Here is a 19,341-nt window from a genome sequence, read left to right as displayed (position 1 = left end):
CGGAGGGGAAATCATGCTTATCCACCCTGATAGAACTCTTCAGTGACCAGACTAGCTTAGTGGCTAAAAGAACAGTGGATGTTGCTTATCTTGACTTTACTAAGGCTTTTATTGTGACTTCCCATAACATCCCCATATACAAGCTGACAAAGCTTGGGTTAGATAAGCAGACAGAGAGAGGGGGACTGAAAACTGGCTGCATGGCTGGGCCTAGAGGCTTGTGATCAGCTGCAGCAAGAACACTAGGAGGCAACTCACTAGCATTATACCCCAGGGGTTGATACTGAGGCCAATACTGTTCAACACCTTCATTAACAACCTGGATGGAAAAAAGTTCAATCAGCAAGTTGGCTGACAAGAGAAAACTACGAGGAGTTGATTGATAAACAGATGGCTGTGCTGCCACTTAGAAGTGGGAGGAATGGACCAAAAAAAATCTCAAGAAGTACAAATGCAGCACCTGGAAAGGAATAACCCCAGGCACCTGTGCATGCTGAGGCTGACTGGTTGGAAGACAGCTCTGCAGAAAAGGACCTGGGGGCCCTGATGGACAGCAAGCTGACCATAAGTAAGCAATGCAACCTTATGGCAAAGGCAGTCAACAGTATCCTGGGCTGCATCAGAAAGGATGTTGCTTGCAAGTAGGTCAAGGGAGGTAATACTTCCTCTCCTCTTAGCACTAGTGAGGCCACATCTGGAGCTCTATGTCAATTTCTGGGGCTCCCCAGTACAAGAGAGACAGGGACTTGCCTAAGTAAGTCAAGCACAAGGCCGTAAAGATACCTGGAGCATCACCAGGACTGGAACATCACTGGGACTGGACCCTCATTCACAAGGAGTAGGGGCTGAGAGAGCTTGTACTGTTCAGTCCGGAGAATAGAAGGCTCAGGGGCATATTATCACTGTGTAGAAAAACCCGACTGAAGGGAATGAAGGTGAGAGAGACAGTCTTCTCTTCACTCTTTACTAACTTGAGGAGAAAAGGACAGAACTAGGGTTGAAAGGCAGTTAAGCAGCACAGAACAGCATGGGATCTAGTTAGCAGTATAGCTATAGTTTTCAGGTGTGACTGTGTTCATACCACACAGACAAAATGGAAAGAAACTGTAAACACAACTATTCCAATAGCTTGCAAATAGCATCAGAATAATTGGTTTCTAAATTGATTCAAGTGTGAACTACGTTCAACCTAATTATAGTGGACATAAATACTATGGAGTATAGTTAAAAATTATGCATTTGGATGAAGGATAATGTGAATGCTATTACTGAAGAGCTTTACACAGGAGCAGTTTAATTCCCTTCTTTAGAGGTGCACTTTAAAAACCAGTCAAACTCTAACAAGGATTACATTTAATTATTCTGCAACAGTCTAAAGCAATCCAACACCTATTCACTTAAGCCCAGGTTCAACAGTATTTTCTACCACAGAAAAGGCCATGCACTAAGATACTGCAAATGTCTGTGCACCTGAATAGCTTCGTGCACCTGAATATGCACTATTGACCTCTACACTTGCAGGACTGGAACACAATAAGACAACCTCAAATTGCTGTCTTTTGAGTAAACAGACTTCAAAAGACTGAGTGGGAAAAAAACACCAATGTAAGTTACAGAAGAATTGCAGCCTAAAAATAGTTAAGATCATGGTAATGCATCTTTTCCATAAGGAAATTTTCCATAAGGAAGGTTCTCACTATTTCTGTGACCATCACTTAAAAAAGTCTAAATCAATCTTGTTTTCCTTTCAATGCACAGCAGAGCCTGCTTCTGCTATTATTTGAATGAGGAGGGTGCAAAGTACTTAAAACAAATGCCTGAGATAAGAAAATCTACAATCAGTGCCCTGACTGAAAGCCATTTTAATTCCTCACATAGCACACATACTGTACAGAGCAAACATTTAATTTTATGAGGGAAACATTAGAAAACTGCAACAGTCTTAACTATCCACATTACTTTAACTATATCCATGCCAGCCACAAAAGTTAACTTTAAGGAAATACTGCAGAAATGTGGGTGGTGTGGAAGAGCTGTGAAATCTGACTCCATCTATCTAATAGATCAGATATATTACAGTAATTCTCATACTGGTGCAAATACAGTCAGAAAAAGCTGGTGGCATAAACCCATGATTTAGGCCCTATTGCTACTGAAATCAGTGGTGCTTGGTTATGCAAGTATTACAAAGACAGACTGTTTACCCAAGTAGTACGTAAGATTGGCCTTAAGCCTTGAGTAATGATTTCAATATATAATAAAGTAATACTACTTTTACTTAACTATTATATGAGAACAAGCCAGTTAGTTAAAGGCGAGTTAGTCAAACTAATGTTGTTCATCTGAAGACTACTACAGCCTCCTCAGAAAAGCAATTTTCACTAGGATAAAAGCAGCTGAATCTACCTAGAACAGCATCTGTAAGTCAAAATATCATAAGTGCAACATTTAATCCCTGCACATGAACCTGCAGATACTTCCCAGTTACACTGCAAGTTGAGTTGACTCTGCTATTTTATGCAAGAGGTTAATGCATTCCCTGGAGGCATGGGAATTAAGATCACAAGCTTAACTCCATATGCTTGCTTGTTTTCGTGCCTCTATGTCTGTTCCCCTGATACCAGACTATATAGGGGAATCACTGGATGCCAGTTACCAAGACCTTGAGGGCAGGAAGGGGAGTGGGACTCCTTCTAAAATAGGTTTAAATCTTCTCCCACTCTAATGTGATCTCAGCTATTGTATAAGAGTTAAACTAAAACATTGACACAGCAAAGTCCTCTCCTTCTCCCAGCAATAACAGTACTAGCTTGAAGAAATGGACCAAGACTTGATTTCTGCCTCTTTTGAGCCTTGGACTGTTGCTATTACCTTTAGAGCACTGAACACTGCATGAGTTAAGGACCACTGTCACACTCACATATGCACTTCTCTTCACACTCAATTTTCACTGGTGTAAGATACTAAACTAAGAGTAAATAGCTAATAGCAGCCTGGTATGTAATATGCAGAAAGAACACAAACTCTGTACAACTCTTCCCAGGCTAGAAACAAGTATACCTGAAAAGCCACTTCTCACGAAAGAAACTTTATTTATATTTAAATTACAAACAAGCTTGCTGAATATTTCAACTATGTCCTCTCTATTGCCTGATGCCAAGTCCACACTCGGCAGTCAGCTGATAATCCTTCATATAATGGAATCATTAATCATAGTATCTCTGAGAACACTGACAAGGTAAAGGTGCAACTCTCTACTTAAAGAAGTGACATGACAAAACCAGGATCATTCATGTTCATGCACCCAGTTCAGACCTGCCTATTTACATTTACTATCACTGATCATTAACTTTAACCTAAGAGAGGAACTGGACTCTTTGCATGAGACACTACTGAAAAGTGACATTCAGGGAGAAAATTAATACTATTGTGATCGCATACAAGGCAGAAAAATGACCAGCTCGCTCTTCTACTTTCCCACTTGGCAGTAAAGGTCAAATACTTGTAAAAGCTGAAAGCTTCTTTCAGTTTTTAGCAAAAACTCCTGAATGTTTCTACGATACAGCTATATAAAGTATGATATTACAGATTATCTTTTATTCTAATCCACTAAATCTATCAGAGTGAAAAAGGAAAAGGAACCTTGAAAAAAATCCACCAAAAAACTCAAGTGGCTTAACCCAAGCCATAATCCAAAAATATGTAAAAACACTCCCTCTTTCTTGAAGAGACAGAAAAGCAAAATCACCTGATAGCTTTGGAATCAATGGTACAACAATGGCAGCAAAATGAACAGAACAGTCATTCTACTCTCCATCTTGTATTTTAGCAGTTTCTCATACATGCCCATCTTTGTAGTCTTTTTCATAAGAAGGTGATAGCTAACCTGCACTGCATGAGCTTGAAAACTCCAGTCAAGATCCTCAGGAAAGATCTGCAAGAAGCCACACCAGATGCAGCTGTGAAACATCCATTGTATCGACATTCTCATTCACAGGTCCCTCCACTTCTACCTTTCTGTTTACACAAACAGCTGATAAACCCATTCCTTTAGACAGATTTCCTGACAAATTCATCTACACAGATGAAACTCAAGGCATCAAGGAATGTAATGGAAGTGTATTCAGTAGCTTCTTGATGCAGTAGAAGTATTTTTTTTGTTTTGGATGGCTACTTTCTATTAAGGACTTGGTATTTCTCATTCTCCCTGAACTTGCCTTAGAATTGTCCTACCAGAGAAGCAATCTCAAGATCTTTCCTTTGAAACATCTCTGAAGAAAAAAAACCAACAAAACAAAAACCACACAGTGCTTCCCAGTATTCACCAAAAAAACCAAGGCATTTTGCATCTTGGCATCCTGCTGGCTCCAACTAGCATTTCCAGCTTACATTATTGCCATTGTAAACTCCACAACAGTGCTAAGCTGTTCATCTCTCCATCCCTCATCTACATAACTGTAAGTTTCTCTGGAAATAGTATCTGGTGATACAACTTTACCCAGGAGACCAAGGATCAAAAGATTTCTTTTTTCAATATTAGATTTTATTAACTCATTAAGCAAGTTAATTCACCTTTCACTTGAGTGCCTTGCAGATTTAGGCTCAACTCAGAGCTGAAATGCTATACATACAAGGAAAAGTAGAAGAAAACTTGAGCTGTTAGTATGTAGTATCTGTTTTGCTCAGATTAACTCCCACAAATGCGTATTATCAATTCACAAGAAATTTGGAATTCCACCTTTTTCATTTTCTTTTAAAAAAATAAATCTAAGAACTTAAAATAAGGGTTAATGTCCATACCAATGACTCTGCTTCACTGAACCACACTGGTAACTGCAAAAGAGACAATCTTAAGTACATCTTTACAAATGGCAGTAATGAGTATTGCTGAATTTGAGGACTGTACCAAGATAAATTTTAAGTAAGATCAACATGCAATAAAAAAATCTGTACCTAGAGCAGAACAAGACCTTGCAACAATACAGGCTGGGATCCAACTGGTAATTAGCAGCCCAGCTGAAAAGGAGCAGGAGTTGCAGTAGTTATCAGGCTGAGTGTCTCCAGTTTGCTCTCATCCCAAATAAGGAATACTGAGCTACAGCAGAAGAAACATGGCCAGCAGACCAAAGGAAGTTGGTTATTTCCCCTCTGTATTTGATGCTGGGAAAGCTTCCTCCAGAATACCAAATGCAGTTTTAGGCCATCAGTTCAGGAACATGAGAAACTGGAAGCGATCCAGTGAAGGCTACCAAAACGACATAGGGTTGGGCTCACACAACCTGTGATGACTTGGGATTGTTCAGTCTTGAGAAAAAAGCTACTAAGTGGAGAAAGGTAGCCTAAAACTACTAGAAGAGGGTCTCTCCTCTACCAGAAGAGTCAACAGAGACAATTTTTCTGAGTAGTGACAGAAAAAAGGTCTTGGGAAATTCTCTCTAGTAATCAAGAGAATTGTCATAATGGGCAGTGCAACACTGGAAGAGTTTACCCAGGGTTGTAGTGGAACCTCCATCAGGAGGTTTTCCTGACTCAGACAAAGAGTATCCAGTACTTGTTACAGCCCGTTCCGAGTCACAGATTGGACTTCATAGCCCCAGAGGTGTTTACCAAACATAATTTCTATCTTTCTATGATAAAACTAATTTCCTCTTACAGTAGAGTCTAACACAGTCATTTCCAAACTTTTAGCTGCATACCCCATCAACAGGAATTTTTTTAACACAAACATTTAATATATTTATATTGATTTATTTATTAATTGTATACATTTACTACAGAAATTCTAACATATTCTTCCTAGACCCCAACAGATCATCCTGTGCATCACCCAAGGTGCACACACTGCACTTTGGAGACGACTGAGAGGGAAAAAAGGGCATGCAGTTAAGGGAGTTAAGGGATAAAAAGTTGGGGTTTTGGGGTTCTGTGTTTTGGTTTTTTTTAATGGATGGAACAGAGCCAATTTCTCTGTGAGCCTGGAATCTGCTGAGTTTTATGTACATTCATAAATTTTTCTTCACAACTGAGTATGTTATTTCAGAAGGAGAACATGCCATAAGCCAAAATCATGTACCATCATGGAGGCACCCGCAATTCCCTCACTTTTTAAAAACTCATCAATAGCAAACAGATACAACAGGATTTTTTTCATGTTTGTTAATGAAGAGTTACTATTGCTTGGAGATTCTGCTAAAGCCTCTTTGAGTGGATCAACTCTTTGCAAGTAACAATTCAGCCAAGCTGAATCTGGAGAAGCTATGAAGACAGTGACCCTGGCATCCACATACTAACCTCTACGCACTATTGAAAGGTCAGCTTCAGTTCCTTCATTAAAGAGTAGTGAGAAAGGTCTCAGTGGATTACCCATCTACTGCTTGGGTCTTACAGAAAACACAACAATGTGGTGGCTGACAACCTGGGAAATAAAACAGTAAATCTGGACAGGTAACGAAGTATTTCTCAGAAGCATTTATCTGGTGAAAGAAACAACACATTCAACAGCTAGAACACAAGCTGCTAGTAATTAAAGGTAAGCTACGCTAATTACATGCGAATAATGACTGTGTGATTTTAGAAACGGTTCACTGTGTCTTGGGAACATTTCAAGTGTATAAACAAAATCCATTCTTGCCTAACACCTAAAGAGGGCTGTAAATCATCCATGTTGACCCTTGAGGAAGTATCATTGGCACAGCAGTCCTCCCCAGCAAGCAGTGGGTGAGCAAGCCTGGCGCTTTGCCACGTCCATGGGAGATTCTGGCCTGCTGGCAAGATGAATAACAAGATAGGGTGCACACTGGGACATTCCTGTGCTCTGCAGCTTCTAGCTCCCAGAACGACCCAGAGGCTACAGCCAGTAACAGAAATGCAGCCCCTGAAGCCATGCCAGGGTTTAGCTTATCTCCAAGCAACCCTAGCATCAGGGAATTAACTGCACTTACCCTCTGCCCCTATCTGCACAGGGATAAGTATCAAAAGTATGATTTAACAGACTCCACTTTTCCCCACCCACAGTCCCTGTCCTGAATATCTTATTATCAGGCTTCTTTTCTACTCAGGGAATAGCCATTCCATTGACAGAACCCTTACACCATTTTACAGACGCTTGGTGTCATATATTCATTCCAAACTGCCAAAATACAAATAACTTGTATTTGCTGAATAGCATTTGCAATACAGCATCTTCAAAGCAGTAAAATTCTTAACACTTTTCTGAACAACCTTCTTATACCAATTTATTTTCCCAAATAGCACTAGAAAAAAAGGAAAAAAAAAGAAAGAAAAAAAAAAAAGAAACAACAACAACACCACAACCCAAAAAAACTTCCCCAGAGACCACAACACTCAGTTGTGCATGTCTTCTCATGTATTTTAAAAGATCTTGCAGATGCTCTGCTATTGACTTTAAGCATAGTTTTGCTCTCTTAGGAATGCACATCAGCTGTGGAGGCATCTCTTCAAGCCATCTGGGTCAGATGCAAACATAAAATGTTACATTTATTAAAACACTCTTTAGGACAGAGCCACTGTCAGTCCATAATGCATAAACAAAAGCATTGCTGTTCTGTTTTTAAGTACAGCAGATCACTGGGTGATGAACAAAACTAAAACCAACAAAACAATTAGAATATAATTATTAACAGGTCCACACTAAGTTTTCACACCAAATTAGTTAAGTCACTTTTAGAGAAAACCAATTCCATTCTTATCGTGGTTTATCTCATAATGGAATTTCACTTATTCACACTGCTGAATACTACAATTTTCATCAAATTGTGAAATGAAATTCGGTAGTTTTACAAGAAAAAAAATCAGTAGGAATGGTAAGTGTATAAACTAGTACCTTCAAAATGAATAACAACATTTTTTCGGTCAGAATACTCTGAAGGACCATCTCTAAATAAGAGAGAGTAAAATGTCTGCCCTGTGCTCCAAAGTTCATTAGCTATTAAAATTGCTTGAGATGTGGGAGATGCAGGTCCAGGTTATCTGTGCTGAGCTGAAAATGCAACTGTCTACTGACAGATCCATTGCAAAGCCAGTGCAAAGAAAACAAAGGTAGTAGAGGGGAAAAACTGCAGCAAATACTGAGTGAATGAAGAAGGGACTGAACTTGGAACTGACTTCCCAGCAACCAAGGACCAAGACTCAGAGATTTTCAATTTCATGGTATGATCCTATCTGCTCTTCCCTAGGAAAAAAAATAAAAATAAAAATAAATTAAAAAAAAATAAAAAGAGAGAAGAGGGAGTTTGAACTCCCCTTTTCCTGTCTCAGAAGCCATCAATCACATGGTTGGACCTCCTACCCAAAGCCTCACTTTGGTCCCACCCTCCTACTGTCAGAAAAATTACACCTAAATATGAGCCTTTTAAACCTGTGCACTTTCCTGGAGTCACCTGCCTGTAACAAATGGCTGAACCCAGATCCCTGCAGCCTGAATACCAAAAGCAAGGGCTAAATAAAACTATTTCATTTTAGAATCAGAAAAGGATTCTAAAGAAATCTAAAAATTAGATCTAAATATCTAAAGAAATCTAAAGATTATTCAAAGTAGAAGCTGCTTTTAATAATCTGGAAATTAAATAGGTAAAACCAATCTCAGTTCAGTGTGTCTTCAGTGTTGCTCAGTATCACATAACAGGACTGTGAAATGAAGCTATGTTTTCTTGGAGCTGCTGTCCTGACACAAGCATCTGCTTCTCATGACTGAATAGAAAAATTGTTTGCATTAAGGCCATAAGGATCAGACTCTTTAACTCTTATTCTGGTGTATCCTGCACATCATACCATGCAATAGTTGGCTACCCTAAGACTGTATCATATTTTGATGAAAAATTCAGATCTGGAATAAGAAAGCAAGAATATCTTACATGTACTGCCTGAATTAGATGAATTATTCTGCCAGTGCTAGTGGCACAATAACATTCTTTTCATTAAGCAAGAAAGTAGGAAAACGATAAGATATTCGTCGTTCAAGAAAGACCTATGTTTACAAAGTCAATTAACTTTCCATGCTTTTGAAAGGAAATTCAATGCTGGCATAACATTACTAGGAACTCCTCAGGGGAGGAAAAAGAATCGGCCTGGGCAAAGTTTTTGTACATAGTCAGCAATTATTTGTGTTTAGACAGTACTCATTTCTTTAACTTGGAAAAAAAAAACCAACACCACCACCACACATAGAAAACTAGAGTCCTCCTCAGCAGAAAAGTAACTTCACAAAGCTCATGAGCCCTGCCTCACGTCCTGTGTCACTCCGTTATCGGTCACAGAAAAAAACGCTCATGCTGACAGAACTCCTTGTCTTGGACTCCAAATGCTGCTATATAACCACACAGCGCACAATTCTTCCCCCCGCTTCTTCGGATTTTGCAGCCAAGACAGGAGCACACCGCATGGGCCTTCCCCTCTCCTCCCTGCCCTGCAGCAGCGGGACCGGGAGGCTCCAGCCGCGCTTTGCCGGGGCGGCCCGAGGAGCGCTCGGGTTGCCCCCGCAGCTCTTGGGTTACCCCCGCCCCGCAGCGCTCCGGTTACCCCGCAGCGCTCGGGTTGCCCCGCAGCGCTCGCGCCCCAGCCAGAACTTACCCACAGAGCGCAGACCGCATTTCGCCGCCCCTGCGCGGGACGAGGAGCGTGGGCAGCGACACCCAAGCCCCACACATGGAGTTCTGAGATTGAGGAAAAGGCAGGGGTGAAAAAAAGGAACAGCGGAGAAAAACGAGAGCCTACCTGCGGAAGCCATCGTGACAAAAGCTCTCTCACGGAGCACGGGCTGCGCTAAATCCTTGCTCCTTCCTGCCAAGCCGGCCGCGCCGCATGGTGCCTGCGGCTCAGGGGAGCACAGCAGCCAGGCAAGCTGCTTCGCCACCGAGAGGCCTGGGAATAGCTATTTCCCACATTTGCCGGCTCTAATACCATCGCCCCTCCCCCGCGCGTTGAAACTTCCCAGCACAGAGGATTCCAGTGTCTGCAGCGAGAGAAAAGCAGGCTCCCCCTCTCAATACAGCCACTCAGCTGAAAGATAGCTAGAGTTCACTCCATCGAGGCGGAAAAGAATTGCCCGATTGTAACTCGGCTAGTTGTAGCACTCGCTCTTCAGCCAGACTGCCCCTCCAGAGCATCCCTGCTCTGCTGACTTCACCTCATTTGAATGAGCGCCCGCTCCTCCCCCGCCCGCCTCTCGCACGCACAGCGCTCCCGCGCATGGTCAGACCCCCCTGCTCCCGGCAACCAGCGGCAGCCTCTGCTTTGGGGCTGCTTGTTCATTTGCTTGTTGGGTTTTAGGGTTTGTTGTTGGTTGGTTGGTTGGTTGGTTTTGCGTTTTGTTTTTTGTTGTTTTGGGAGGGTTGTTTGTTTGTTGGCTTTTTTGTGGTTTTTTTTGGTTGGTCGGTCTGTTTTGCTTTGTTAAGTTTTCCCACCACCTCAGCTTAAGAGAGATGCAGGACACCGAAAACCATCAGATAGGTGCTTTTCTACGTGAACCAAAGAGCAACTACTCTATAATGTCAAGCTGGCTCAACACTCTTGGATAAATTTAGCATCCAGAGCTCTGAATAAATTTGACTCACTTCCCAGGACTTCTTTCACAAAACACCATGTGCAACCTTACTGTGTTGCATTCAACGCTGCCCTATCATTGTTCAGAGCAGGTTTTATTTATGTGTCAGGAAGATGAGTGGAAACACTGCAGCACGGCCATGGACAGCACATTTCCTCCTCAGATTGTTCTTCAGTGTCCCAGGGCACCAGATTTTTTGAAAGGATGACTATAGGAAATTACTTGATATGGACGGAAACAAATACAACCATTTAAAGCTTTCCTGTAATTAATTACTCCATTGCTTTAAAATTTCTAACAGCAACATATTTTTAATGTGTGAAGCCTTTCTGATAGCTTTAAAATCACCTCAATTATAGAGAAGAGGACTGGTAAACTAATTAGAATTTTGCTTTCTTCCGCAGACTAAATAATAAACTAAATCAAACTATTTCTTTATAAGAATATTCACTTCTACCACTGATTTTTTCCAGTGGAACAGCTGCCAACATTAAATACTTTCAGAATCCTTGCTATTAGTTGTGATATACACCATACTGTCAGGTAAAAAATTAGGGACAATCCTTGCCACGGGGGCAGACTAGGTTATTAATGCAGAAGTCATCAGTTACTTTGATTAATTCATTTTACAACTACACTTTCTCTTAGATGCTTCCTGGCAGAGACAAATGTAGTCAAACACAGTCTTCAAACTCCTATAAACAGTAATTATTAAGAGCCAATTGCTCTCCATAGAAAGCATTCCTGGCTCTGCATAAAAAAGCACTGTAATCACAGGAAACCTTTGGATGTCCCATTTCCTTCCTGATTTTTAAGAATTGGAAACTTTGCTTGCTCAGCAATTTACCCTTGATGAATTAGAACAAGAACAGCAGCCTTTAACCAAGAAGATAATAGTGGTCTGAGATATCATATGAAGGCTGGGTTAAGTGAGAAAGTGTTCATTTCTTAAGTAATGTATGAGTGTAAAATAAGTAGCAACGAGGTAATTAAAATCTATATACTTCAGTTTCATCAACATTTTATCAAATTCACCCTTTGTCAAGATTTTCTTTTTGCATGGAGCTTTCTAACAATCAGATTTGGTTATACTTAGGGGGCTGTTTATCAGTGAAACCTCTTAGACATTTAATGACAAACAAAAGGTGCTTGACACCAAAACTCACCTTTTGTTTGTCCTGTCAAAAGTTTAAAGTTTCAACCAGCTGAGACAAGTTCCAGGGAACAACAATCTGAAACTCTAAAGCTAAGTGGTATAAAAGGGCCAGACTGAAATTTTATTATGTACAAAAACATAGGAGTAAGAAAGGGGACTGTTGGATGTCTCAGGTAAGGAGCTGGCTGGGTTTAGGTGCACACAGTTTGTGAGAAAACAGCATGCAAAAAGAGGAAGGTCTGCTTTGGCAAGGAGAATTGGTTTCTCCAGTGCTGTGCCAGGCACAGCACGGAGACAAGGATCAGGTCCTCTGTCCTCTGCCAGGTGGTAGTATTCACACAGCACAGCATACAGTTCTCCTAGATAAAGTAATGAGATTCCCAGTTTCATCAGAACCATTGAACTGCAAGATCTACACAAAGTAGCTTAAAAGGCAAGGCTTGAACTGCACCATGCAACTTTCTCCAACAGGAAACTCAGCAGGAGAGTGGCCGTGCAAGAGCCACTCTCTATGCAGAGCAGCCCTCAGACTCTAATTTAGCAAACACCACAATTTGTAAAGGAAAGGCATGTGTTTTCCTTGATCTTCCCATGACTGACAGAAACGTGGGAGTCAACAGCAAGTCACAGCACATTTCAAATTTTTTCTACTATGTATATGAATATGAATGGCCTCATGAAATAACAGATCTAGCTCAGGCAGAGGAAAAGAGAGACTAATTCAGTATTCTCCTCTTCTGCAAGAGGGAATAAACATTAAAAGATTTAATGCAGGGGAGAACAGGATCTTAAACATAGAGCAATATGGCCTTTGAACTGTAAACACTTAAGTGGGACTGAACGTGTATTTCCTCTATGTCCTCACTCAACACTGGTAGGTCTGTAATTCTGAAATTGCTAAACATCTCTGACTTACGAATGCAGCAGACCAGACCTTCTCAGACACCCAAACACAGGATCATTTAAAGACTTTAATAGTTATAAAAAGATGTGCTGACAGCTGTACTTGTTTCATGTCATCATAGCAAGGGAAGTAGTTGCTCCCATGGATTTTTGTTAACTTAAGCTTTTCCAGACAAAAGGACTAGCAGCATCTCAAAAATGCATGCTACCCATGCAGCATTCCAAATGTATTGTCCAACTGTGAGACATGAGTAATTACCTCAAACATCCATGTTGACACATATGAGGGACTGAAAGAGTTAATGTGTTGCTGCCTTAGACAAGTTGGTGAGGGAAAAGTTACAGGTCTGCTTAGTGATAAAAAACTGCAAATGAGAGGCCAGCACAGAGGGATCACAGTTCCCTGTTCACATGTGCCTTGCACAGCAACTCACCAGGTGAGGCCTCCCCAGCATGACTGATAGGTGGAGACTGCACTACCCTGTATCAATAAATTGTTCTTAACTGTTCACCGGTTATTTGGTGCCATTTCACTTTAATTTATTCAAAAGGAACATAAAAACTGGTGCCCCTTACCTACTAGGTGGGAGGAGCCTGTTGCAACTCTCCCTGGGAGGGCCACGCTTGAGAGGCGGACTGGATCCAGCCACACCAATGCTTCCTCTCTGAGAAGAAGTTTAGCTAGCAAGGGGGCCTCATCCCAACGTCACAAGTCTGGGTCATGACAACCCACATGCACTGATAACTAGCATCAACAGGTATATGTAAAAACAATCCACATCTGCCACACTGCCTGCTCATCCAGTCTGTATTTCTTTTAAACTGCTGATAAACTCCTGCCAATGGCTTATCTCTTGCATCTTCAGAACAAGCGAAAACTAATGGTGGACTACTTCTCTGCTTCAGATTCTTCTCTTTTTTATATATGTGTAAGATATTGCTCACATATACTTCAGTAACACATACATAGTTATTGGTCAAATGACAGACCTATGCGGGGAAATGCATGACTATTTCCCACTGAAAGGAAAAAAACAGAAACCAAATTCTTTAAAACTCAGTGCTCCAGAAACCTCTCAAGTGATCATTTTTTCACTGGTTCTTAGAGAGGAAAAAAAAGAGACTGCCACCACCCACCCGTGTATTATCAGAATGCATTTCAAGTTTAACCAAAGAGGCACATCTGCTTTCAGATGATCAAAAGTTACGACACTGAAGGCTTGTATAAACACATTTTTTCCTGTGTAATAATTTCAGTTATGCAAACAACATTTTTTTGGCATTCACAACTTCAGAATTGTTTGTTCTATAGCCTGAATTTTAGAAATCTCAATAGATATCAATGAAGAAAACAAAAAACTCCTCAGCACCTTTGGAACTGCCATCATCTTTTCAGCTAATAGGTGCATATTCCAAGTGCAGTCAGTTACCTTGGATATCAAATATTAAACCCACTCAAATAAATAAATAAATAAATAAATAGCAGATAATGCTACTGCTTCCTCTCAAGAGGAAACGCCTTTAAACTAGAGCTACAGGAAGGATGTAACTGCACACAGCACAATTAAACTTTCAGATGTATTGGTGGCTGAACGGAATTCAAAGCCCCAGGCATAAGCCTGAATTTGTGTCCTGCTTTGAGCCAGGATGAAGCAAATTTTCCTTTTACTGATTTTTTTTTTTCCTTCAGTAAGCTGTCTTTTAACTAGCACTAGTGTGTTCTAGGACTGATAATAATGGAATGTTTTTCTAACTATCGTACCTTCACTCTGCTGGATCAGACACTATGGGGAGATCTATGACCCCCTCATAGGAGGCTGAATTAGACAGACAGCAAAACTGGCCAGAGATATTCCATTCCATATATCTACGCAAGCTCAGAGGAAGGTCAGAGATCACAGAAGACAACCTCCTTCCTGCTTCTTCTCCCCTTCTCTTCCATCCATGGCCGGTATCTGGGGAGGACTCCATCCATCCAGCACTGTTGACCCCCAGGCTTGAGCCCTCCTGACCCTCATCACTCTCCGCTTTCTCCAGCAGCAAGACTGTTCGCAGCTCAGGAGATGCTGTGGGAGTTGCTGGGGCGAGAGGCTTTTGCACATATCTGAACAAATTTGTATATATTTTCTTATATCATTAGTGTTTAATTAAAGCTGTGTAGTTTAGTTTTCAATCCAGAGCATCTCTCTTTTTCTCTCTCTTCTTCCCTACCTGGGTGGGATGGGGAGGGGATCAAGAGCATTGTTGTCAGACCTGAGTCAAACGGTGACAACAATTTATTGGCAACCAACGTGGGGCTCGATTTTGAGCCCAGATTATAACTTTTCATTACTTGGGAGTGTTCCAGATTCTATCTCTGATGGGAGGAATCCCTCAGATAGCAATGGGCAACAGTTCTGCTGAATTTCATGATGGATGGAGATAACCTTGGACCTCTCCTGGACATAGGAATACGCTAACTGGCTATTAGATTTGCATGGAAAAAACTGCTCATTATTCTAATTGTCTAAATGATTTAGAAAATGTCTAAGATTTAGGTTCAGCTGGCGGAAAATGGAGAAGACAATCACATTTGTAGATGTCACTGGCTTCAATAGCACTCCTCTACAAAGCTGCCACGACCTGAGTGATCACATATAATGTCACTGCATTGAAGTTACAGTGTTTAGTTTGCTGGTTGCAATGCTGATGCCCACTGAACTCACAGCCCTTACCAGTGGGTGCTGGGAGTAGGAGGAGGATTCCTCACTGTGAAGGGCCAGAGCTGTGACCATCAGTGCTAACGCTCCCTTGCTTTGGTATTCTCTTCCAACCATGGACGGGTTCTGATGTGCTTTTCCTCCCAGAGTAACTGAGCACGAAGTTTTCAAAATGCATCAGTTCCCTGAATGATGTCTGAAAACAAGTCTTTGACATGTAGGTATTTATGAGTTTCTTCGTGCATCTACTTGGTAAGCTGACTCATGTTACTAGTAATGATCTAAATAGACTGGTTATATAGTACACTCCCTGACAGAGCAAATATAAACTGGAATGAAATTTCTGTAACAAATAGAGGACAGAGGACATATTTAGGACATATTCAACAATCTCTATTTTGTTTTCTAATGTTTTTGTAAGCTTTCTCTTCTTTTTCAAACATCCTTAACAAAAAATTAATTGCCAAAATGTCTGTGGTGATTAAACACAGGCAAGTAGAGTTTTCAAATCGCTAAGCTGCCACTCAAACTGAAATAAACAGTGAGATAAAAGAAACAAATCTATCAACGGAAATAATTGCATTAACATTATACTTCACTGTTTCAAATAGTGTTTCAGCTTGATCTTATAATTTCAAGGGATGTGAGCGCAGTGTGATGTCCCTCTTACTTACACAGGTCTTGGCTTTCAATAAAAGGCCCAGTTCATGCATACCTTAGTACCAGGCAGTTTTATTAACTCTCCGAGTGTGTCGTATCACAACTTGACATCATACCAGTTTGCAGAGAATTACAACCAACAGGCATCCTTCAAAAGTACTGAATGAAAGGTATTAATAATATAGTCTCTTTTGACCAGATATGAAAGCATCAAAATAGCAACAATGGGGGAGGAAAAAAGCCATAACCAATGACTAATCTCAAGCTATTTTTAAAATACTCCCACTGTTTTCCAGAACAAAAAATATTTTGCTGATCTTCAGGTAACATGTTTTGATGACCATATGTAGAATGGATCTATAATCTATTGTATCCAATGTAAGGAAAGCAGGACTTGCATCTGTTCTCTACCCTCAATACAGAGGGGTTATTCAGTGCACAGGAAAACCAAACCTTTTCTTGGCATCACTTATATAAATTTTTGCATTAAACAGTTTTTAAAAAATAAACACAATATAAACTTTACTATCATTGATATGATTCAACTTTCTCATATCGGTGGGTAAAATGCATACAAATGAAAATTCAGCTTGGCTTGAGTTACTAAAGACATCTGAATGTATGCTCCCTTAACCTTCTTAGAAATTTCATTAACTTGTTCTCCATTTATCGTCAAGAAAAAACAACTTAAACAAAAATCTGAATATAATTCATAACAATAACAAGTAATGCTAACATTTTTCAGGCTTTCTGAAAGCCATAAAACAGTAACATTTCTGCATCTTATAAAAAAGTCTAGCCTATAAATCTATCTATAAATTATAATATTTCCATTATAATTTTTATTTCCTAGGATTTATCTGGTATACAGATCAATTCAGGGAACCCAGTGACTAGATCCATAGATCTAGAACATCTTATCTGCAGCACTACATTATCTTTATAACTGTTTTATAATCCCAAGCAAATAATTTTGTTTTCATTTACTTTATTCTTTCACCTTTCTGTACAAATTCTTAAAACATTGTGGGACACAAATTGAGAATATTCAGAAAATCCAATTACAACAGCAGACACAAACTACCAGTGTGGTTGAAACTCAGACAGCCTTCACATCGGTTTTCTTGAAATACTACAGATGCAGTATTATTGAGATTTAATTTTACTTAAGACTCCACTTAGAGTCTGTGCCTTTAACTCGGTGTCTGATGAAGGACTGAGAAAAGAAAAGCCAAGGAGGTATTCTGCTTTATGTAACATTTCTTTGGAACATACCTCCATTACGTTCCTCAGCCCCAATTACAGCAGTAACTCCACTCCTCCCCAGCTTCCTTCCGGCTTTTTGTTCCCCAACATAAACACGTAGTTTTATCCTATCCAGGAATTTTCTCCCACTTTTCCTATTCCAAGTGTGAAGTCAGTGCCAAACCATGAGGGAACAGTAGGGAAAAAATGTACCTATGGCCTCTTAAGGATACTAAAGTCATTTTGGGAAAAAGTATATATATATATTGGAGAAATCTCATCTCTCAGGTTTTTCAGAGGAGAGAGAGGCAGAAGAGAGCAGCAGGTAAAAATAAAATTAAAGCAAATCGGTAGTTTCAAAGGCTATTAAAGGAACTGTAATTTTTTCGATACTTCTGAAAATATGTAAGCATTATGCAGACAATAAATATTAACGTTAAATCTAATATTAAAAGAGAAGTTTTAATTGTTTATTGGAAATGTATCTTTCTTTGATTAAAAAAACCTACGCAGTTAAATAAATATAAGGAAGCACTCCTTCATCTGTTTACAAAGAACAATGTCAATGAGCATGTTCCAGAACAGAGAAAGGGAGAGAGAACACAAGCAAGTGCTCACCATATAATCTTGGTGCAATTTAATAACCATGATATAAAGCATTTTTACAGAGAACAGGAATACACTAAAGTGCTAATTCAAAAACTCAGTACCTACCACTTGATAGACATAAACACTTCTTAGAATGAATCAAGCAGCTCTGAATTTCATAGCATATTGGTTTTTATTAGCTTTCTGAAATCTCATAAAAAAAGGAGGGCCACTAATTTTTCCATGTGTTACTGTAACTCCTAAGTATCTCTAGTATATTTTTAAGAGCATATTTGTGTGCTTTGATTGGTAAGGCTGACAGTGCACAATGAACAGATTAACACAACACAGGTCTTCAATATAAGTCATAAGTTTTTTTGTGTAATTTTGAAATGATGGCAAGTCTGCCCACATACTTCCAACAGATAATTCAAGTTATGAGGGTTAACTGGTCTATCTCATATGTATTTTGCAGTCCAGTGAAGCATTTAATCGTATTATCTGTCAGCCATTGTGTAGCAGTAAAATTCTGATATAGTTGCCATGATAGAAACATGTGGCAAATGCCATCACATAACTGGAGTGCTGCAATCATTGCCTAGAAGCTCTTCAGAAGGGATAGGCAAGGACGGAGAGGTGGTAGGGTGGCCCTGTATGTTAGGGAGTGTTATGAAACCCTAGATCTTAACGATAGTGACAGGTAAGAATCAGGGGAAAGACCAACAAGGCAGGCATCTTGGTAAGAGTCTGTTATAGATCATCCAACCAGGATGAAGAGACAGATCAACTATTCTATAGACATCTGAGAGAAGACTCTTGATCACTTGCCTTTGTTTTCATCAGGGGACTCCAACTTGCCAGATGGCTGCTGGAAACATAATACAGAGGTTCCTAGAGTGTGTGGAGGATAACTTTGACACATATTGTGAGGGAGCCAACTAGGGAAGACACCCTGCTGGACCTGCTGTTGGTCAACAGAGAAAGTCTTGTGGAGGATGTGACAGCTGGAGGTTTTCTTGGGCACAGAGATCACAAAATTATCGAGTTCTCTATTCTTAGGGAAGCAAGAAGGGGGGTCAGCAGAACTGCAACCTCAGACTTCTGGTAGGCAGACTTTGGCCTGTTTCAGAGAGTGGTTGACAGTGTCCCTTGGGAGGCATTCCTCAAGGGCAAAGGAGTCCAAGAAGGCTGGACATTCTTCAAGAAGGAAGTCTTAAAGGCACAGGAGCAGGCTATCGCCCTGTGCCAAAACATGAGCCTGCAGGGGAGAAGACAGGCCTGGCTGAATACTGGTATCTTGTTGCAATTCAGGGAAAAAAATGAGAGTTTATGGCCTTTGGAGGCCTACAGGAGGACTACAAAGATGTCGCGAGACTACACAAAGAGAAAATCAGAAGGGCCAAAGCCCAACTAGAAATAAATCTGGCTTCAGCTGTCAAAGAAATCAAGAAATGCTTCTACAAATATATTAGCAACAAAAGGGGGACTAAGGAGAACCTCTGTCCCTTATTGGATGCAGGGGGAAACAC

At 40.4% G+C, this 19,341-nt stretch overlaps 1 protein-coding gene across 13 annotated transcripts in view; it reads right to left on the bottom strand.

The window, feature by feature from the left end:
- TNS3 (tensin 3) overlaps positions 1-19,341 on the bottom strand; it is a 232,520-nt gene that overhangs the window by 31,958 nt on the left and 181,221 nt on the right. The gene's annotated exons all lie outside the window — the stretch shown is intronic.

The sequence above is a fragment of the Apus apus genome, chromosome 2 (assembly GCF_020740795.1).
Source record: "Apus apus isolate bApuApu2 chromosome 2, bApuApu2.pri.cur, whole genome shotgun sequence".
Classification (NCBI taxonomy): domain Eukaryota; kingdom Metazoa; phylum Chordata; class Aves; order Apodiformes; family Apodidae; genus Apus; species Apus apus.
The sequence above is the reverse complement of the archived record's forward strand: the minus strand, read 5'-3'. Positions and strand labels throughout refer to the sequence as shown.